This window comes from Anticarsia gemmatalis, chromosome 17, assembly GCF_050436995.1.
Source record: "Anticarsia gemmatalis isolate Benzon Research Colony breed Stoneville strain chromosome 17, ilAntGemm2 primary, whole genome shotgun sequence".
Taxonomy (NCBI): domain Eukaryota; kingdom Metazoa; phylum Arthropoda; class Insecta; order Lepidoptera; family Erebidae; genus Anticarsia; species Anticarsia gemmatalis.
Genome location: NC_134761.1, coordinates 7,282,349 through 7,306,758, shown reverse-complemented (window position 1 = coordinate 7,306,758; position 24,410 = coordinate 7,282,349). Strand labels below are relative to the sequence as shown.

General features: G+C 34.2%; 1 protein-coding gene across 6 annotated transcripts in view; it reads right to left on the bottom strand.

Moving 5' to 3' along the window:
- The window catches only part of Sema1a (semaphorin 1a), a 364,324-nt gene that overhangs the window by 245,864 nt on the left and 94,050 nt on the right, over positions 1–24,410 (bottom strand). The window contains exon 2 of one of the 6 annotated variants that reach the window (XM_076125604.1): positions 16,631–16,776. The exons of the other annotated variants lie outside the window; for them this stretch is intronic. The gene's annotated coding sequence lies outside the window, so the exon portion shown is untranslated. The remainder of the gene's footprint in view (positions 1–16,630; positions 16,777–24,410) is intronic. 6 annotated transcript variants of the gene reach the window in all.

Below are 24,410 nucleotides of genomic sequence, written 5' to 3'. Positions count from 1 at the left end.
TAACAGATTTAAGAAGTCTTTGCGGATATTTGTATTGGTTTTAAAGTAGATTATGTTGTTACAAGTTTGGTCTCTGCCTACCCTATGAGAAAAGGTGTGATTATTTTGTATGTATGTATGTATCTTTGTATGTTTGTATGCATGTATGAATGATTTAAGAAGAAAATGCATAGTTATGTCTATGTAGTGCATACGTATATTTTAGCTCTAATTATTGCTTTCATATAGGTTTTCGAATGTGTAAGTCATATTTTTGCAGCCAGACTTTGGTATTTCAATACTGATAATACGATATGATAAAACTTCTGCAATAAAGTTTCGTTGGAGCAAAAATCTTGCAGTCTTCGCCGAGACCTTGACACAGTTTCTCGGCAGACTGGATCTGAATGAGATGCCTTAAAAACAAAAAACGTACTTTTTTATAACTGTACGAGTAAGTATGGAAATATTAAGGTGACGAATACTGATTTTTTTAAAGACAACTGCCGCACTAGGAATTGCTCTTGTGTCGCGTGGGCTTTAACAAACATACAAACAACGGACACAAAGTACAAACATACCCAAAACACTTGCTTGTGGATCGCACAATTTTTTTTACGTGAGGGAATCGAACTTACAACCACAAACGCAATGATTGCGGCCTGGCGACCACCTCAATCACTGCGCCACGGAGTCCGCCACTTTTTCAAATACAAATTGTAATTCGTCGATTCAAATTGTATTTTTTAGTAAATCCGCAGGGTATAAGAACTATGGGGTGAAATATTACTCTTATAGTGTAAATTGATCTCAGTTAGGGGCGTTAAGATTTATTATATTTTCTGTGCCATAACAACAGAACCACTCAACATTTCAACTAAGGAGGTGTGCATTCAATGACGGTGTCTCAAACTATTAATCTATGACCGTGACAGGAAACTTTCAAACTCAACAGCTATGGTTTTTTGGTCATTTACATTTCGTCTGTTATGTAAAAAACCGCAGACAGGTTATAGAGAAGAATATTGTCGTTATCTTAAGGATAACAGAATATTTCTTGCTTTATATAGGTAGTTTGTAATCAATGAGTAAACCAAGGTAATAGTCACACAGATAATATTACCTATAATACCTACTATTGAATAATAACTATGTCTAATTTTATGCATAACCCAAACACTTCAAATCCTTCAAATCCTTATAAGTCTTCCAAATATACACACTTCTTCACGTTCGAGAAATCAGCCGGTGTGAGTTACTCTCGAGCTTTTTACGTTTTTTCCTATGCATGCGTTCAGTGACAGTACATTACTCTCACAGCGGGAGCTAAGGGCTGCAATATTTAATCTTGTAGAGGAAAACTTCTCACTTATCGGGAGGAAATGGATAATCTCGATTCGCATCCGGAGTACGCCTGCGCTGTCGATTTCAAGCCAAACTGAATCGGATTCCGATAGAAAATGTTTTGGTTTGAAAAATAAAATGATTAGAATCGTGATCGGAAGAGGTAATACTACTTTGCATTTGAAAAAGGCGAAAATATATCCCTGCATTGTTTGATTAAACGTTTTAAAATGCAAGGAGTCCATTTCTTGTTCGAATATTAGCTTAATATTATTAACTAACACTAACAACCCGCACTTGACTAACATGGGCGTCGGTTAACTCAAGGCCTAACTTCTCTTTCGGGGGGACATTCTTGCCCAGCAACATGATAATTATGGATAACAAAAGAAAACCTTTGATTCAAATCTATTTAAAAAACGTTTTATGTTACAAAATAAAGCTATATTTGTATACATACAAAATAAAGCCAAACTACATCGAAATAAATAAAATATGCGACAGTATAAACACGTCATATAAAAGTGTAACCGACCATGTTACGATGCATGGAGCCCTATTCATTCGAAAGAATTGATGAGAGCAGTAAATCATAACGCTCGATGTACGCACTCAAACTAGGATTCGATTAATCGCGAGTGCCGTTAGAAATATCGCATACAATATGTTATATATTCGTGAAAAATAAAGTGAATATACGGTTGTGGTAGAAAACGAATCTGTGAGAATCAAAATATCCGTTTTCGACATCGATTTACTTTATGAGAAACTTTACTATTAAGGCAAAGAACTTTAAAATCACTTGTATGTGACTGTGTGTACTTTAGGTAGAGGCACATATGACGCCTGTTATACCCGAAGGTACAGGCAGAGTTGTAGGTCGAAGTTAACTCACGTTTCACCAGGGTCTCATACAGAGCAGACGCTTTTTATATCCAGATATACCTTACCTTTGCTTAGGTAGTGGTGTAAGTGTAGCTTATTTTCCAATAAGTCACTCGTTTTTCAATCACTACATTTTTACAGTGCTTATACTTTTCTATTATTTCTTTTTGGCTTATCCCAAAATAATTGAGGTCAGCATCTAGCTCAATATCAGACTTTCACTATAATCTATATTAATATCACACTCACTGCTAACAAACTCGACTTAGCTATTATTTTTATTACGAACAAGTTCATTCGTTTTACTATTTTTTTAAAAATATTGGTTAATTTATCAGGTAGAATTATTTTTTTTATTATCCATCGCATGACGCATAGAAATTCTTAACCATAAACCATGAAAACAGCCCTTAATTTTTTTAATTTATCAGCAGATGTAACATATTTGGACAACAACAGTAGGTCAATGAGCTAAAATGGCAGCCATTATTTTTGCATGCCTTTTCACAAGTACATATTCCCGTAGCCTCCTGGCATATCAAAGCCAGTCATAAAGCTAACGATGTAGTACATTGAATTAATGGCAGCATGGCATACGTTACAGGGTCGGCTGCCAAGTCGTTGTCATAACTGGCACAGCTCGCCAGTTACGAGTACTCAACAAAAAGATGGCGGACAAAATGGCGCATTTTAAAGTGTCTTTTTTTTGTTAATGTAAGTATGTGATTTGAAAAGCTTTAGTTCGCATTAAAGAATTTGTAATTGTGCACAAAAATACAAGCAAGAAGATTTTTTCTTCACTGAAATAATTTTATGATAATTTACTTTTGTTATATACGTCCTTTACGTAAAATAAGCAGCCACACAGTTTTACAAACATATATTATGAAATACCCCATAAAGATAAGCCGAGACCAAAGAATACCACTTGCTACGATCCATAACTACTTCCTTTCCCACAAGATCAAGAAAAACATATTTTTGTTGCTAACAAACTATCTTTTATACTTGCAAAACTTAAAAAATATTAGCAAAAAGATCATCAATAACATATCACGTATCAGAAAGTCAAAGAAAAACGCCGAAAATAAAATCGATACAGAAAACTATTCAAGGGAAACGTTTAGGTAGTAATGTATCGTGTCTTTGTATCGGCTGTCAACGCGTGACAAAGGTCACTCGTCTGACAGCCTACCTGCCACTTGGACACCCGATAACCGTGTATGTTTACCTAAATAGAAACTTTATACTTTTTATATAGAAGGTAGATATTTTTAAGGATAATTCTATTTTTTCGGGAGGGTTGTAGTTGATATGGTGTTAAAAGTGTGTTCGATAGTAACAAGCTACTATTGATCGTGTCAAAAATTTGTTTTGTCTTTTGATATTTGACAGATACAAAATTAGTTTCTTTGACGTACGCTAGAGGCGCTATCAGATAAAATATTCTTTATAAAGTGAAGTTACGGTAATTGTACATATTAAGCGTCCAGTAAATTTATAGAATGCTTGATTCTTCTAGCTACGCATACTCATGTGTAAACTGCGTTTCATTACAAAACTAGCTAATCAAATAACATAGTCGTGCAAGTAATCTAAAATATAAAAGTTAATACTTAATATAATACAAATGATATTATTCTGTTAATAACCAATACGAGATAAGCCACATTACTTTGATAAATTCGTATTACGAGTCAATTTATTTAGCAAAGACATCTAGATTTTTATAATTGAAATCGTAATAGAGTTTTCGCTATATTATTTTACTTAAAAACATATTGGCTAAGATAAACAATCGGTAAAATTAAATAATATTATCCAGATGAAAATGATAACCTAAACATTTTGCCACACGAAATAATATTATAAATTTATCTGCGTTGACAAATCGAGGCGATAATGTACGATTTACCATTTAAATAACTGATATATGCCAAATGACATGGCCACAAGCCATTCACGATAACCACTCGACTCATAGGCTTTCTAAATAAATGCTTATTTATGAATCATAACAAAATTCAAACAGATTTGCGGAAACTGCAGTGATTCTACAGTCACAACATAAATAGTCTTTACAGACGGTTAATTTGTGTTTACAGACGCAGAAGTTAATATTTAAAATGTATTGCAAACTAGTTCCTATAACGTCCGCTAGAGGCACTGATCAGATTTTAACACAATTTTTTTGACAGTTAGCCGATGAAATCGCTCTCTGAATCGAAATTCCCAGACTTGTCTTTTCCACGTAAATAACATGGAACGTAAATACATTAGAATCTGAATTTTCCCCTAAATGGCTTTGCTATCGATTTCATTTGGTACGTTTCCGTTGACTTGCTGTTATGCTAAATGCCATCATTAAAGATACATTCTCGTGATACGAGGGCAGTTAACGTAGAATTGAAAAAAATATAATTCTAAAAAGAGACGCCTAAATTTTGTAACCAGTTGTAATACTTAAATTGTTAATTATTTTTAGTAAGCAATTTACGTTAATTGTTAGTATTTATTTGATATTATATTAGACTTTTGTAACAACATGAAAGTGTTTTTCTTATCGCAGTGTTTTTCAATTAAAGTTTATTTTCATACAATTTTGTATGCGATGACAAAAACTGGCCGTAACAATATTTTTATACCCAGCTGTTAGAATTTTCCTAGAATCTTTAAATTACCAAAACTTTTTGCTTAGCAACTCAATTTTCAAGGGCCTAAATAAACTTACTCTAATATTTTCAAACGTCAGTATAATTTGAGAAGAATCTCGAAAGGTCAGCGTAAATAAGGTCAAAGGCCACTGTAATTCCCTAAACAGTTCTATACGATTAATAACAATTAATAAGTAATCTTCTTTTATTCAACACGAGCCTTGTACAATAAAGTTAATTTCGTTATAAAGGTTCGGCTCAACTTAAAATTATCTAGGGATAACATTTGAAGTTAATCTTAGATATAAAGTGGAATGAGTACTCATATCTGCTCAAAAGAGGGACTAGGGGGATAATGAGATTGTTTTATATTAATATCTTCATTGTTTTTTAATTGTTATTTTATCATTATTAAACTACACATAGAACACAATAGAGACCCTCTCTATTGTGTTCTTTAATATGACATTAGGGTCACTCAAATATATTCGTATTATTACTGCCAAAAACCTACAATTCAATTCAATACATTTAGTATGAAAGAGACTCCACCTCACGATGAACTAAAATAAAGCCCTAAAATACAAACCAATCAAGTGCAGTAAATAGTGCACTTACAATAAATAAGTACCGACGGAACACACCAAATGACTGCACTTGCTTATCCAACTAACACAATTTACACCTTCGTCGCACTTTACGACACCCTCGAGAGTTCATCCATCCTTACACGATTTAAAATTCGCAAATCCAAAGTCATTGTTCGCTACAGCCCTACACTTATTGACTATCTACGTAAGCACTAAGTTTATAAATTGGTACGATGTCTGAAGCCAACTCCTGAATATAATTCCAACTAGTGACTGTACATTCTAAAGTTACTATTGCATTAAGTAATATTGTTCATAATTTATATAGATGACTGTACCGCACGAAAGTTCATAACCCTAAGGAGGAATGAAATACATTTTCGAAATTGATTTCGGTATAAAGCTTTGTATACATGCTACAAATTGCATCAAAAGTAAACTTTTTGACAGCGCGTGTGTGCGGAGTAAATGCATTGCTAAATGACAAGTTTGGTCTACGTAGTTGGAAATAAACTTTGCTAGCTTTGTGTATTATGGATGAATTTAATTTTCTTGTTCTACAGTTCAAGATACGCATAGATCTACATTGAAAAATACAGTAAGCCAATTTAGTAGCAACAGATACTCGTTTATTTATTTAAATTCAATCAAACGCTTCGCATGGTATCGATTCAGGTGTCGAGAACTCGATGACTTGTGGCTTTCGAAGCAGCACAATGCTTCGTAGTTTCGCTTCAAGTCAGGGGCGTTACGTCTGTCGCAATGAAATTTTAATGCTCTATCTTTGGAAGGAGTATTCTAAATAATTCACATTGGCCAGACTATGGGCTGGTGAAATGACTACCAAAGAGAAATACCGACTGGGAGTTAAGTGAAAACGTGCAATAAAGCCGAGTAATGTTTCCAGCTTATTAGAATACGCGTCTGCTTTCATGAAATTAAATGGCCGACTAAGGAACTCCTTATTTGTTTTTATTTTCTTCGAATTTTGTCGGGTTCATAATTTCCCTTTTTTCTCGTTATTTGCCTCTCTGTTTAAATTATAAACCGTGTTATCGTTGTGTTTAGGTGTTTTGAAATTTTTGGTTGATCTTTTCTTGCAACAACTTGAATACACAAAATTAATTTACCATGAGTTAGAAAAATAGAAAAGGTTGTCCAGATTACTTAAGGAATCATTTATTCTACCCTTGTAAATTGTTGTAATATTATAAACAAGCTAAGCTATCCAAATTCAATGCTCTTAAAAGCTCACATTACACGAGTTGGGAGACAATACTAATCTAGACCAGTATATTAAAGCAACCTTATCGCTCTGAGGCCTGAGGTAATAATGTAAGCAAATATTATACTAATGTCACGTGGAACCCGAGCCTGCGTCTCTATTGTTCAGACAGCGTAGTACGTGTAAACCTAGTATAAATATATTAACGCTAATTGATCCTAAGCTAACGTTGGTACAAGTAAAGTTTGGTATATGCGGGCACGTATTTTTGCACGAGCCAATTTATTAGTATTCTTAATTTCTTTTTCACGTAAAAACAGTATCTGCTGTTTCCAAAGTAGTACGCTACTCTTTGAATGTCAATACTATGTTGCATATTTCTTGTCTAGTTCACTATGACAGTCTGTCGTCGCTAACAGTTGCGAATAGCACAATATAAAGCCGAGATACTTAAAGTTGAGTTATTCTGTTAATGTATTGTCAAACGTATTTGAGAATCAAAAGATACGAAATTTGTGAACCCACACATATGTGTATGACAATAAACTAAAACTACACCTTACATGAAATACATCGACTGCTACAGTTGAAAACAAATGAAAGTTAGCGGTAGATGCTGCGCAAACATCCGCGTGTCTATAAAACTAGCCTTAGAATCGCGGCCAAGGCCTCAGTATAATAACCTTTCAGGACAAAAACGCTCGACTATATTCCAAACTAAAATTTCCTTCCTAACTTTATTAAACATTTGTACCGTAAATTTGGTTTATTGACTAAATAATGCTTACAAAGGTTTCGGCTCGACATTCTAGAATTTTCAATGAACGCTAACCAAATAAATTAGGCGTATCTACCGTTTGCTACGTATATTAGTAAAGAGAAACTCAATATACTGGGTAATAAGGAGGAATACTAAATTAGTAGGTTCTTAACTTTACCTAATTTTTCGTAGGTAATATTGATATTCGAACAATAAGTACTCAATTTTTGCTCCAAATCATATTTTTTTTATTGTTCAGTTGTAATAACGTTAACGAGAGTAAAAGGTACCGTTAGATGATAAAATCTTCCAAAATTTCCTAAACAATCTTGTCAACAAACAAAAAGTTTGTCATCGCATAATTTTCATCCTAATTCCACCTTCTAAAGTCATTACAGTAGTAATCAAAAGTTGTAAATTATCAACAAGTGTGTCCTCAATGAGGCCTGTCTTGAACGTGCCTTGACTGTGTTAGTCCGCAATTTGCCCCATTGACGAACCCAACGAAGTTGCAGGCCGACTTGCAAACTCCTTTGAGAACACCTGGCCAATGTATTCGGTGCATGCGCAGTCGCTACTCCTGCTAATAGACTACTACATAGCTATGAGAAGCTTACTTTGATATTCCTGGGATCTCCTCGTCTTAAGATTGCGGTAAAGCCACACAATAATTACTAGAACTCGTATTGGTAACACAAAAGATACAAGATATATCTTACTACACATTATGTCAACTGAATTTCAGCAAAATGACTTCTATTTTCCCTCTATACCACACATGCATTGAATTTTCCAATAGCTGTATTAAAACCACCATATTAAATTCATTTTAATTATAAACTAAACTAACTTGGCAGTTTAGATCAACACAAAAACCAATACGCATTCATGGCCCAAATATATTGATTTGGCTATTGTTAAAATTCTACAAAGACAGCCGTATAAAGCCATGTTCAGTTGAATTTATGGACCAATTACCGGCACACAAGCCATTAGCCCATTTGCTTTTACATGCTAATCTGTTATTGATAGAGGCCTGTGTTAATTATCTCTCTTGGGTCACGGAGGTCATTGTGCAAGTGTGTTGCCAAAAATACCCCCCCGACGCATCGTTACAGATGACCCTTGAAAGAAATTAAAAACTTTTAATGAACTTTTAAGTTAAAAATGTGTCAACAAAACTTTAAACACTTTTAAAATTATTTTAAATATGTTTTATTTTTTAGTTTTATTACGTTTCTAACAAACTTTTTTTACACATCAATTCAATATTAATATAAAATGTCAGATTAATTGTCAGCATTTAATTTTACACGCGAAAATAGTTTTTTAAAGTTGGCCACACTGTTTTAATTTGTGAATCGTGTTCGATTTTAATAATCGTTTCATCCCAATGGGTTTAGCAGCTCGAACACTTTAGAGAGCTTATATTGGCGTAATCCTTATTTATGAAGTGTAGGTACTTTGTCGACGGAGGATTATATTAATAGCTACCGGTCGGAACCGAAACTCTTTGAATTTTCACAATCAACAACTTTTAATCTCTGTCATTATGCAGTCAAGATCCATCTAAGTTGGTCCTTTTAAAACTTATCTAGTTTGCTAGTTCCTGCCACTCTTCTAGCCGACGTGAATAATAGACGAGAAAGTATGACTTGGTTAGTGTGTTTTTGCATACATATGACTTAGAATTATGAAACATCGTGGCGCAATTTTTACTTGATAGTTTTTTTATTGGCACTCAAGCTTTTTAAAAACTATTTCTATAAACTCGAACGATCTTTGTATGTTATATTATTTTGTTTCTTTATTTTATGTATTATTGAAACCATTGTTTTCTTCATTTTGAAATGCTGCCTTTTAAAAATATAATACGATCCGGCGTAACTTTTAACAATGTTCATGAATGTTGTTTTTTTCTGACCTTGTGAATAACAAAGTTTTTCAATTATACAACAAACTTTGATGTCAAACTTTTAAGGTCATTATTTTAGACACGAATTAATTACGTATATAACACATAATACTCTATTAATTAACAACTTGAGAAAATTGTAGTCTCATTAAAGTGACTCCACATTATTTTAGGGTATATTTTTTTTACTGAATCATATATTCAGTAAAAAAGTGATTTTCTCTAAAAATACTGCGTGGGTTTGGTTGTAGATTTCAGGTATCAACTAGTGTAAAAAATATTTATTCATATTTCCATTCTAATGGAGTCAGATACCAGTTTTTTTTTTGTTATCAGGGAATATTTTATATCGCCTCTTAGAACGCTTAAGTGGTACACGTATTTGCTATATAACCTAGTCTACTTAAGATATTTCCCACTCGCGTTCATGACGCCATAAGTATAAAGTTTTACTTCTGCAAAATAGACAGAAAATGTTCCCGTCGAAGGTGGCTTAGTGCCAGCTTTTATCTATACGTACTTGTGCGTGTACGTGCTAATAACTGCTCTCCCCTCACGGATAACATGCGCTAAGAGTTATCGGCGTCCCCTTTGATGTCTCTTCCTAAAATACTAACCCCCTCATAAAAGTATAGAGCACTGTTATACCTGTCTCTTTCCTCCCCGTAGCGAACGTCGTGAGTTAGACAGAGAGGGTAGTACAGTAAAAAAGTTGATTGATAGACATTTATGAATATGACGCTATTCATGCACGTACTAAGCAACAACCCCTAGAAAAAATATTAGATGATTGAAAAAACATTCATACTATAAACATACCCTCCTACACCTAATAATTGTTGGGGGAAGATTTAAAAAACATTTGCATAATATCAAATTCTCAGACCCTCGTGCGATGTTAAAATTGATTCTCACAATATGGAATCAAATAGTAGAGCGGGGCGTTTCACAATATGACTCCAATTCATAGTACAACAATTGGTCTCACTTATCTTATTTAAAATTCAAACATTGTTATTTGAGCCCCTAGAGCCACGCAACGAGATTTCCAAAGACATCGCTGACCTTTACGGCCGAATAAATAATTTAAACTTAACTCAAGCCCCCAGATTTACTTAAACAAAGGTGGTCCAGTTAATAGGGTAATACATTTTGGTCATTTCTACGATCCGTTAGGAGGTGTGGCCCCATTGTGAGCGAAGACAAAATGGCTCGGCGAAACCGTTAGATTTAGTTTTATGTCTTTCTTGCTAGCACCTAATCGAAAGAGCGTCGTTTATCTAGATATAGAATAAGTTATTTAAAACTGCGAATGCATTTTTAAAATAACGCAGTCTATAAGGAAGAATTAGACAGAAAAGACTAACTTGGTTGATGAAAAGAATAACGTAGCGTACAAATATTTAAACATCCAAACTAATGAGTACTATAAAAGTTTAATAATTTTTCATAGCACTCTACAACACTAATAAGTTTGTACCTCAAACTTCTATTTTGATATTATAAAGATACTACATTACTTTCTACACTGCAGAAAAGAAATACACAGCACTATAACCACTTACACAAACCAAATTGACCATCAACCTTACCCAAATTAAAAACCGCATTCGCCCATTTAATTACCACAACAGGCTTTACATTCTATTTAAAAGTAATTATTCCGCGGGCAGTGTGACCGCATCCCAAGGCACTGACCACAGCACTTAGCGAATTAGGCATGTCACAAGTTAATGGTTAATGCCGACGAGGGTAAGGAGGCATTAGCCCAAATTAGCCATGTCTATTCTGTGGGGGGACAAACAAGCATCTCGAATTATTGTTTTATTACTTCTAAATAAACTTAGGAGGCAAACAAAACTGTTAAAGTTGCCTGATGTATAGCTCTAGCTAGATCCAGATCTAGAGAGGCAAAATTAGGCACTATGTTTAACTATGTTAGCAGCATGGAAAAAGTAAATGGTTAGTAACGGTGCTAAGTTTTCTATGTTTGTAAAATATTATGCATGTTGAGGACATGGCATATTGCCAAACAGCGATACAGATTCGAATAAAATATGACTGACGCGTTATAAAGCTTATAATTTTATCATCTTTTACAAAACGGAATACTAGCATTACATTATACCGAATCTCTGTATATTTTCTATTATTCCAAATGTAAAACTAAATGGTATGGTCCTCACGTTTTCCACCTTTACGTATACCTATACCGTATACACAAAATACAATTTGAAACAGTAATGCAATTCAGCTGTCTCAAACTGCTCAGCTCCCTAATTTCTAGGCTGTCAAGTCCCAAGAAGCGTTAAGCCAATACGGTAGAAGCACACGACAGCTGCATTAGAATAGGATTTGCTTGGCATTCCGCTTATTTAGATGTGCAAAATGTGTCTGCTCTGAGCCTTAAATGACTTCGTATTTATAGACATAATTTTGAATCGAAATATCATGTTGTTTTGTTATAAACAAGACGCTCTACAGATTCCATAACATGCTTTAATAAGTCACAACAGTCCATCTTTTCCTCAAAACATATACGCATCATAGACATAATAAACATGCCTCTCCAACACAGTTTCTTATAAAATCACAAGAAAGCCGGAAAAAACGACAAATATCATAAACGAAGACAACAAAAACCATGCAAAAAAATATATGACAACAGTGGAGGACCATCGGCATATACGTAAATATGTAGATAGAGGATCATGAGTGAGGAAAACTCATGTTACGGACAATAACCTACGACTCCGGCCCCACTTCCCATAAAATACTTGAGAAAATCCAAAATAAATGTTTTCGTCTAGCCGTACTGGCGTCACGCTTTCATAAATCACATAAAAATGTATCAAGAGAGTGGCAGATTAAGTGATTCGTAGGAAAGTTGTTCGGCAAACAGGCGAATCCATTAAAGTAAGACCATCAGAAGGAAACTACGTAATCTGTTTATCCGTTTGCATAAAACAGTTGCGTGATGTTCATGTGTGATTTGTAAGTAAAAGCTTGGCCAAATTAAAAGATAACGTATCGAGGGGGAGCGAGTCTCGACGTCTGTAATTGTTTTATTCTGTATTTATGTGTATGATTGAGGATAAACTAGTTTTGCAGCTTGTTCTTCGCTTCAGTTCTCATGCTAAGGGTGAGTGGAAATATATTGAGACGTTTGTAGGAATTATTACAAAAATAGTTGTTGTTTTACATGCCACCAACATATACTTGCAATGATTACAACTTTCTTCAAAAATATCACAATTTAAAAAGTCTAATGTTAGGTTTTTAAGTAACGATTATTTGGAACACATAATCTGGAATACCGTCTCCATCGAATGCTCCATAATTGCCCTAACAAAAACATTGAGTGCCTACTTAAAATCGATTTTTAATAAAAAAAACATTATCTCCTATATCCATTCCATTATGAAAATACTTCCTTGAAATCAAATCAACGTAAAAAGCGAGTGATATAATAAAAAGTCATGAAAATAAAGCACGATAAGCGGTGTTCGCAAATCGATTCAATCGAATACGGAACCAATTTCGTTTTGAACAGAATAAACCCCCAACTCGTTACAACTCCCCACATTAAGCGAGTTAGAGTTTCATCGGGAATAGACTGAAAATAAAAATTGGATTTTATATACATACACAATGTTCCAAAATTCCAAGTTACTTTTAAGAGATAGGCAACCGTTACGTTTATAGCAAACTTAATAAAAACTTCATATTTTAATAAACCACAAATTCAAGAAAGTTAAAAAAAACATCTCGCGCCTGCTTATTCAAAAAACTGAATCACAAACTCGAAGAATTACACACAAAGAAATATTAAGGTATTAAAAATAGAACCCAGTCATTATTGGGTTTAAAAAGAAGTATGCTTGTCGTCCTAATTACACAACCTGAAAACATCAACATATACGTTACACATGCTGTAATAAAATACATATGCGTAAGTTTGTATGAGGAAAGTGAACACGAATTTGGTTCGCCAAAGCGTAACCAAAGTTGGAATTATTAAATTTTTACGACAGCGCACGGGAGAAATTTATTTGTTTTCCCTCGCTACACGAATAAAAAATATGCAAGATTTACTCGATAACGGTAAAATAAATTATGTGTGAACTTTATGGTTTGTTCAACTATTCGTGATTCGTGCACTGTCCCATAGCGTGGTTTATATTGTGGCCAAAGTTAAAGTATGTGGCTATAATAGATGATAGCCGTTAAGGCTCTACCGAAATATGAAAGTACAACTTTTATTTAAACGACTTTTTCCTGTCCCCGTTATATTTGTTACTTACAGTCCTTTATTTACAAACATTTTTTTTACAGTGACCAATCGCTTTTATTCTTTAAAGTGTTGCAATTACACTTCAAAAACCTACTACTAGAGTTAGCCATATAACAAAAGTAAATACATCCTTAAACGGGCAGTTTACGACCTACGTCATCTCAATATATCGGACATCTTTTGATTATGGCGTAGTTCGCACGTTTGTTATGCCCCGAGTATAGCACAACATGCACAGTATTTATCAAATCCTTCCGCAAATGAAGAAAACAAGTGAAAGACAAATACCGCGAGGCAACGACAGAAGTTCGGCTTCATTCTCAATCCGCGTTTACAAATAATCGTATAATCCGATTTCCACGAGGAATCGAGAACTGAATCTGCTACATTTAATACACACAAAAGAGTAAGGATGTGCATACGGTGTATATCCGAATGATGGGATGATCGTAGTAACGTGATAAACACATGTGATACCGTTCACACGGTAACGTAACTATACTTTTATTAGGATCGATCGTGGGTGGATACGCGAGGATTAGATGTAATAGATACCTGAACTCTGTAACATGTTATTAGGAGAGAATTACAGTAAATACAATGAACGGGAATAATACGAGTAATTAAATAGCAATCAACTCGTTGGTTAACTGAAAAACATGTTGACAATTACTGGTCATGTGAAGTACAGTTATGACCTAGAACTTTCTGCAAATCGTTAATATAAGACGTAACTATAATGAAAATGGCATAAAACTCAAGCACTAAAGATGTTTGGATGCAGGCATCGACGTAGCCTAAATGCAAAAAAAACTACAATCATAAATATCTCAACATTTCTGAATTACATGGCGAGCAAACTATGCAATTTTATTAACGCAACATGATTGATGTTATAAACTGTCTATAACACTACTTAATCCTTCAGGGAAATACAGCGCCGAGGTAACTCATATAAAATGCAGTAATAATCTGTTATGCCTCACATGATTAGCAAGGAAGTGGCCACAACAGGAACGAGATTGATTCGCGCGAGAACCTGCCAGCTGCCGTTCTATATTCTTTAATTGTTTATTGAATACCGACAACAACACAAATCAATATGCCAGTGTTGTATAGTGGATTCCATTTTAACATTCGTACAGCCAAACTTGGGTCTCCGGGGTAATCACAATATGTTAAACTAGTTGCAGAGTTTGTGCCCAAACCCTTACAGGGACCTCCACATAGTTTACAGGTCAATTTTCTTGTTAAAACATTCCTATAGTAATTTCTGAGTGGGTATACTATTGTTTGAATCAGTTTGTGATTGTTGTGTAATTTGTAAGCCATCTTGGACCGTGTGTTGAATTATTGTATGAACTGAATAGTTGTAGGATATTTTGGTTGTATCGTTTGACTGTAATAATGGCTGGCGAAATCTTAGTAGTATTTCTGGAGATCCGGGGGGGTATAAATACGTAATGATAAATGGTATGTTATATATATCTGCTAGTTTCTCGACCTGATTGGGGTCATACATAAGTTATTTTTAGGCCCAAATAAGGATCCGTACACACCTTAACCAAACTAGCGTGCGTAAGTGTACCTTTTCGTAAGTGTACATAAAGTAGTCAGGGATTAAAGCATAACTTACTCTTAAATCAATACGAATATCTCAAAAAGTAATTCCATCAAAAATACCGCATCAAAACTACTTTTATACCTCCCCCGTACCCATTGGCACGGGTCACGTCCGCCTTTGAACGAACAAAACAATTTCATACCGTAAATTTCACTTTAAAACTATGTTTGAAACTTTCTAATATCGAAATGCACTTTATCTATGAGTCTCCGGGTGCTCGAGGCGTAAGGGTGCACATCAAAGATGTCTCCACTCAAACCCTCTGCGACAACTTTCGCAGCAAACTCAGCTTTAATTTTTACGCGGTATGATTGAAATTCATTTGTAGATTACGTTGAAAGATACGACGTTTTGTCGCTGGAGATCGAGCTTCCGTAAGGGGTAAGCGTCGGTTTTTGCCGCGCGAAACCTTCGGGGTAATAAAGCCAATAAAGTTTATAGCTTTAACTTAAACGATACAGCACGCTTGTTTTAAGATGAAATGGCTTTGGATTCATGGAATATGCATTTTATTTTCCTTTATATTGCTTTTTTTAGGAGCCGTTTTGGGTGTTGTGGATCGATGTCGTTTCAACTAACATTTTAGATGCCAACATTCAGAATTTTATCATTATTGACTTATGTTCTACACAAAATCTGCCACAAAAGTAGATATTTTTCGTCATAGAAAACTATCTGCCGACGGAACAGGCAGCCGATTAAGTAGGTTTTCGAGTTTACACCACACGCAAGATCGCACTAATCGAAGAGCTTGTCGTCTGTAGTGAACCTTAATTCCATTACTTTATAATAGGTAGTGTATGGTTCATTGGCTGAAGATAATCAAGTCAGTTAATAAGCTTATAAATTGGCGTCTCATGCTGATAAGTTGATTGAAGGAATCAGGTCACGGAACTTGTGTTAACTATGTTTATACGAAATTATTTAGAGTAATGTTATTTGTATGATTACCGTCACAATTATACATTATATTCGATGATTTATACATAGAATAGTCTTAGAAACGAAAATATCTAATTTGTAACCTAATATTTTTTAAGAACTGAATTAAGCCCTTATGTGAACTTTTACAGACACTGTTATAATCTTCATAAAGAAGTCAGTTCAAGAATATATGTATTTTCAGTTCATATTTCAAGTAGTATACCTAATAATATACTTTTCAGTAATTCTTCTATCGTTTTAACATAATACTTGACGCGTATTAATGTCATCTTGCCGTATGTCTGCTTTGCTTGAAATTTCGGCCTCTTCACAGAAGCGTATACAAGCCAATATTACCGACTTAAAAAAATTGTAAAGACATCTCTAACTTACCGATACACAATACAATAACTACAGAACTATATATAGCACTTACATAATAAGCGTATAGAACCGGCAGTTTGACTAAAACTTTGGCTCGCAGCACAATGCCGTGTAGAAAACAGGGCACGCCAAGAAATTCACAAAAGTGTGTCTCTCTCCGTTCTTTTGTTTGTAGCACGTGAAGATGAACATATATACCTGGAACAGATAGAGATGGATTAGAACGCGAACTGTATTGAAAGAAAGAAAAGAAATAGCTTCAATTTAAAACATTTAAAAATCTTGTATTTTAGTATAGTGAGTTTATTGCCGTTCTTTCTATCTAGCAACAGATTTTTTCGAAATGATAAAAAACTATGACAATTTTAAAAACCTGTAAAAGTTAATGAAATAAAGGATATTTCCAATTTGAATTAAATTAATGATCAAAATTAGGTATAGCCGTGAGCAGCTAACACTACAGAAATTAAGTTTACATTTCCGTTTCTCGGAAGCGTTTTAGTGTAACTGATACATGAGATTGAAAATATTTAGTGGTATAACACGTAGAATCTACACATTACACTCTATTTATGCATTAATAAATTTTCTATTCAACTTATTTATAACCTAGAGAAATCATTACTACATTTCCTCTTTCTAATTAGTCGCAGTACTTAAGTATACTTGGTAGCGTGTAGGTATAATTCCTTGCACGGGGAAATTCAATAAAGAGCTCTAGAAGCTGAAAGTAGACCGTGTCAGTTCTTCAAAAGGCAGGAAATTAACCTAAATAAGTGGAAGTGGCCGTGTGATGCATTATAATTACTCACATGCACGCTCAAGGCGCAACTTTTATTTCAAAACGTTGCAGTGTGACTGCAGCCTTAATTTATTACGTGCTTCCAGAATTGTAGGCTTATACCGCGACGCAGTTTGAATGCTAATTTCAAGCATATCACAATTTGTTACTTGAATTAAATTGTTGAGATTTTAATCTATTGGGTTTGGTTACGTTTTCTAGTGCGTTCGTGTAATACTCGTTATTCAATTGCAGTGAAATTACTATTTATTCGATTACTTAAAATTTTGACAAATTAATTGCACTAAAATGATTCTTTTTTACGTTTAATTAATCATTTGACGGATGATTATACGTATAAATCTTTGTATTTAGTAAAATTAACAGTTTTCGGTAATTTTTCACTATTAACCTATTAAATCGGTAATCAATTGCTAAATCCATCATCATCATTAGGTCATTTTCGAGCTGACACGCGCTATGCATACTGATTAGCGTATTACTATGCGCTATAATCCTCAGATTTCGTGTATTACCGTGATCTGAATATATTGAATATCAATAAACTTGGACACTAGGTCGTTACGTCACACAATGCGGAAATTATACGACCATTTTACTTAACTAGGCATCTTTGGCTGCATCGCTTTTCTATAGAGTTGATACATTGAATAATTTAGTACAACATCGTTTTTAACGCTATATTATTTTCGGCATTTTTATTCACGATAATGACAAGCAAATAACATACCGAAATGTCTGCTTAACAACTAATGAAAGCACAAAGGAAACTAAAAATAGAACATAAGCACGACACAAATATTAAATGATGCTATTGTCCAAAATAGACGCCCAATATCAAAAGCAATCAATACTACTTCCTTCACATAACTACTCTGTTAATCCAGCACTATTATAACCCTAATTCATTAATCCAATGAACACTAGCATAATACCTAACTACCGTCACAAACATTCATAATAACCTAAAACAATTTGAGTACTAATTTAATTCGAACAATGGCCGCTCTGAGCTAACGCAAAAGAACTCGTAATTGCACTAATTAAATGTTGGAGTCACGTACAAATTAAGATGGCGAAGAAAAATTTCAAGTGAATGAACGTGGACGTTAATAGAGCCCATTATGCAATGAAGATGCACTAGAATGTGATGGTTTATTTCAATATAGGGGCTGCCCGCGACTTCTTCCGCGTGGAATTTAGTTTTCCCGTCTCCACAACATTTTTTATTGTTGCTCTAGTATTTTAAATTGTAGCGTAGTGTTATATAGCTTAAAGCTCTATAAATTGACTCATAAGGCTCTATCTCCTATTCGAGCTAGTAGTAGATTCAGCAATTGTAACGACTGTCATAATTCTTCACCAAAATTTATAAATGATTTGATTTATAGAATACAAAGAGATTTTTTCATTTGAACCAGTTGTTTCTAAGATAATCCTTTCGAAACAAACAATCTTCTGCTTTATATTATTAGTAAAGATAGTATAGATGAAGGTTTGTTTAGTGAGAGCACTAATAATTGCAGGCAAGAACCGCTTGTGTATTACTAATGACTGAGATAATTACAAGATGTAAAGCGTGTCAGTGAGATCATGTTAGTAGCAGGTCCATTTGATTTGAATTTTGTAGTCGATTGTGCGAGAAATGGACTTCAAAATCTGGACGCAAATCTCTTGCTTCCGGTTTCTTAGGGATATTAAGAGGTAGTTTATCTATTCAATAGCGTTTTAAGTTATATAAAAAACACTATTTAGTAGATAAACTACCGCTAGATGTACTCAGAAACCGGGAGTAAGTCTTCTTTTTTTCTTTTTCTTCTATACTTACTGCTTACTAACATAATTCCGTAAAAACTATATCCATTATAGAGTAAGATCCCAGAGCTGCCAGACCTACGTCATTTTAGCAAAGCTGAAACTTTGAGGATTGTTAGTATAAAGGGTCTGTTAAGAGGTATGCACATCCACTACCTCGAAAGCGGGGCCGTTTCTGAGGTAGCGCGGAGTGAAGGTGCGTAAAAAACGACCCAACCCACGTTATAGTAGCAAAGTTGGTTTTCAGATATGTTATTAATGATATTATGTAGAATTAAAATTGACTATTGCCAGACCGTTTCCCGGGGCCATTACTTCTGCCAGACGCCTTAAATGTTATAAAAAAATGAGGTCAACTACGTCATAGTAGCAAGCCTAAATTTTATATATGTTATTAAAGGTACAATTTTAAGACCCCCTGTATGCGGACAGACCATTCCGCGGGGCCCTTCGTCCCCTAGACGCCATTAAACTTTCCCTATGAGTGCGAGAGTAAGAGCATTATTCATACGCATAAATGAAAAACAGTTGAATTAAAATTATAAAAATTGAAAAATTATTGAATACTAACTGACCCGCGCATCTTTGCTTGCGTCACTTAAGAGAAATAGGTCAAAATGTTACATAAACGGGTTATGTAACATTTTTCACTGGTACTCTGCTCCTATTGGTCGTAGCGTGATGATATATAGCTTATAGCTTTTCTCAATAAATAGGCTATCCAACAGTAAAATATTTTTTTATTCGCACCAGTAGTTCCTGAGATTAGCGCGTTCACACAAACAAACAAACTTCTCAGCTTTATAAAATTAGTATAGATTAAAAGTACTTGGAATGTTTAGGAAGATAAGTAACATTATTTCAATTATTAATATTATATTATATATTATATTATTTTATTTCATTATTTTATTATTTCAATATACCTACTTGTAACTGTTTTCAACATCATTACCTACATTTTTTTTTACAGAGAATTCAAGTAACAATGAAGACGATGGTGGAGATGATTTAAATATTCAATTTGATGAGGGAAGTAAGAGCTCAGATAATGATGATGATAATGAATGACTACAATTTATTTTTCATAATTTTTGTGAATAGTGTAAACCATATCTATTTTTAAAATAATTCCCTAAATAATGTTACTTATCTTCCTAAACATTCCAAGTACTTTTAATCTATACTAATTTTATAAAGCTGAGAAGTTTGTTTGTTTGTGTGAACGCGCTAATCTCAGGAACTACTGGTGCGAATAAAAAAATATTTTACTGTTGGATAGCCTATTTATTGAGAAAAGCTATAAGCTATATATCATCACGCTAAGACCAATAGGAGCAGAGTACCAGTGAAAAATGTTACATAACCCGTTTATGTAACATTTTGACCTATTTCTCTTAAGTGACGCAAGCAAAGATGCGCGGGTCAGTTAGTATTCAATAATTTTTCAATTTTTATTTTTTTAATTCAATTGTTTTTCATTTATGCGTATGAATAATGCTCTTACTCTCGCACTCATAGGGAAAGTTTAATGGCGTCTAGGGGACGAAGGGCCCCGCGGAATGGTCTGTCCGCATACAGGGGGTCTTAAAATTGTACCTTTAATAACATATATAAAATTTAGGCTTGCTACTATGACGTAGTTGACCTCATTTTTTTATAACATTTAAGGCGTCTGGCAGAAGTAATGGCCCCGGGAAACGGTCTGGCAATAGTCAATTTTAATTCTACATAATATCATTAATAACATATCTGAAAACCAACTTTGCTACTATAACGTGGGTTGGGTCGTGTTTTACGCACCTTCACTCCGCGCTACCTCAGAAACGGCCCCGCTTTCGAGGTAGTGGATGTGCATACCTCTTAACAGACCCTTTATACTAACAATCCTCAAAGTTTCAGCTTTGCTAAAATGACGTAGGTCTGGCAGCTCTGGGATCTTGGTCCATTATAATCTAAACTTCATCATGAATTCTAAAGTTATACATCACTGTTCCTTGCACAAAATTTTCGTGAATTTCTCATATCATCACGAACTCAACACGCTACTAAAATATGAAGAATCCACTAATACGGAACAAACAAGTCCGAAACAGCTCACAATCAAGGCGAGCTTGTACATAACTTAGCTTTTTCTACACAAAGAGTAGACAGTGCAAGATTGCTACACTCAAATCGCAACACAAAGCATCTACACGCGATGTACTAGCCAAGGGTTGCCACTATCTAGATACTAGATAACCTAGTTCTAAGGCCGAATTTTAATGGAATACTATAAATTATTTTATTTACTGCAGCGCTTGGATGTATTGCTTAATTTATTTTGGACTTTTTGTAGAACATTACCTGACTGCGATAGCACGGCAATGTTAAATTTAACAAAACATTGGGTACTATCTATTTTTCTTTTGTTTAGCGGTCACGTACGTATACATATATTATGTATATTAAGTAGTGTGAATGCCGTGATTAAGTAGAGAAAACTGCTATAATATAGTTAGATTCTTATATCAGTTTTTTCTTAATTAGATTGTTGTACTTTAAACATTCTGATGATCTTGTATGACAAGATGTATAGATATGAATGAAATGAGAAGTTTGTAAAGATTGTGGCAAGAGGCGTTCTTTAGTCTTAACTTACCCCTGAGGGAAGGGGACGTGATTTCATGTACAAATGTAATGAAAAATGTGTAAAAACAAACAAAAACTAATTATACCTTGACCAGACTATACATCAAATAGAGCAAGAATTGCAGCTCGTTTGTTTTACGAAGCGATGTGAAATGATGCCTGCTGCAACACTTGCTTAGTGCGTTCAATCATATTGACCAACCCAATGAAATCAAGTCATCAATTGTAGCTACTTTACATCATACACAACGAAATGTCTTATTTATGCTAGCTGAATAAGGTCGAAGTAATTGTAATTATTTTCTTCTTTTGAGCTGTTTTCTAGATAAAACTTGACGTTTTGACAAAAATACCAATTACTTGGAAAATACCGATATTCATGATATATTCATAATAACACTTATACAAAAATCATGCAAAATCTTCAATTTTAAATCTATACTTAAATCTTTACAGTTCTAAAAACTTTTGTCAAAATAAAATTCCCAACTTTTGGCAAATTGATGACGCCAGCGAGATTACATCCAAAACTTTCATGAATAACTAATTTGTGTGAAAATAGTGTACATTTTTTAATTCTCGAAAGTCGTTAAATATCAACCGACGAGGGAAATACGCGGTATAAAATAACCACAAATCTGCAGCGCATTTTACATTCCCACTAACTTTTTAAATTGGACGAACGCATATTAAAAATGTATCCCGCAAGAGAATTCAAAGGAATAATACTGAAAAGAAAATCGTATTTATTTTTAAAATTGTTGTTTCACTAATGCTTGAATATCTAACCTGTGATGTGTTAATAACTTGCACTAAAACACACTTTTATTTTTCATATTCATCAAGTTTCCATTAAAAATAAATACCTAATAACAATATTTTAACAACGAAAAAATAATAGCTTTTAGGATTTATTACCAACCTAACGCACAAGAAAGAAAACAAGCGCATTAAAATACAATCAGATAAAAAGCAGGGTCAATATAACATTATTACTGGCAGCAACATTCAACATGGCAAATAAAAAAAACAAACAGCTACAACGCTAACGACGTCACTAATTTGCACGAATTTAAAATTAGAACTTATTTTACATAACCTAATTTTAATGCGAGGCAAACGCGCCAACATTATTCAGCCTTTATTTTACACAATGGCAACCCTGCATAAGGCTCGTTCCACACTGGTCGCGTGACAAAGCTTCCAGTCACGTCACCTGTCAACCGCGTGTTTAATATCGAATTACCTAACGCCAGCCTCTGTCTAAAGCCTAAATAATGTACTAGATAATTCCAGTTAAAATACGGCGTTGATTGACGTTTCACATCTTTGAAATTGTAGCCCTTAATGGAAATACAACAATGCACACTAATGTGTATATAGACACATAAATATCCGATTACTGTTTGAAGAAAATCTTTGTGGTATTTTCCTTTCAATGATGGACATTGACATACTCGATTTAATATTTATACTACAAAACAGATTTACTTTTATTGGATATTATAGTTAATTCATTTCGTTTATTTCGTCTGCAAGCAATGAGTTAACACATTATCAATGAAGTAAGATTATTTTAATGAACCTAAAGTACTAATCATGACAGTCTCAGGTCATTCACACCGAAAGAAAAACCGACGTCCGTACGAAAACTCATTAAAACAGGGATTAACCATTGTTACGATGTTTGATCCTAAAAGTTTTATTATCTTAGAACAAAAGTTGACGATCCAATGCATTTCATTAACAAAAGAACCAAACAGAATACGTAATTTGGGCAAGTCTGAGAATTACGGAACTCACTATTCCATTTCTTTGTTTTTTTTGTTTAAAAGACAACTCCCGCACTAAGAATTGCTCTTGTGTCGCGGGGACTTTTACAAACATACAAACAACGGACACAAAGCACAACCAGACCCGAAACAATTATTTGTGGATCGCACAAATAATTGTCCCGTGTGGGAATCGAACCCACGACCTCCCGTCGCAGTAGTGTTGGCGTGGTGACCTAAACCACTGCGCCACGGAGGCAGTCAAAAGTCATTATTTTCTGAGAAGACCGAAAAAAGAAATACCGACATTCGTTTGTTTTTGTAAATAATTTTTAAAAAACTACAGCTCTAATTAATCAATATACCTCTATAACTAGCTTTTGCCCACGACTTCGTCCGCGTGGTTTGTGTCTTAGGACAGAATTTTCATACCAACTATCATCCCCTGTTTAGCCCCTTCGAGTTAGAATTGATCAAAATCCTTTCTTAGTCATATTTCAGCGCGATCCGTTTAGTAGTTTGGGCTGTGCGTTGATAGATCACTATGTCAGACAGTCACCTTTGAGTTGTTTATATTTATAGGTTAAAAATAAAAATCGTTGACGGAATATCACACTTAGTCATGTGTAAGAATCTCTGTCGCTCTTAAAAACGCCTATTTCCAGCATTAGGATTGTTATACTGGATAAAATCAAACCAAAAATAAAACCACTAACCAAAACCGCAACTCGATTTCTTCTCCTCATTGAACAACTATGACGTCACAAAAACGATGACACACCCGTGATTTATTAAGAGCAAGTGACATTACT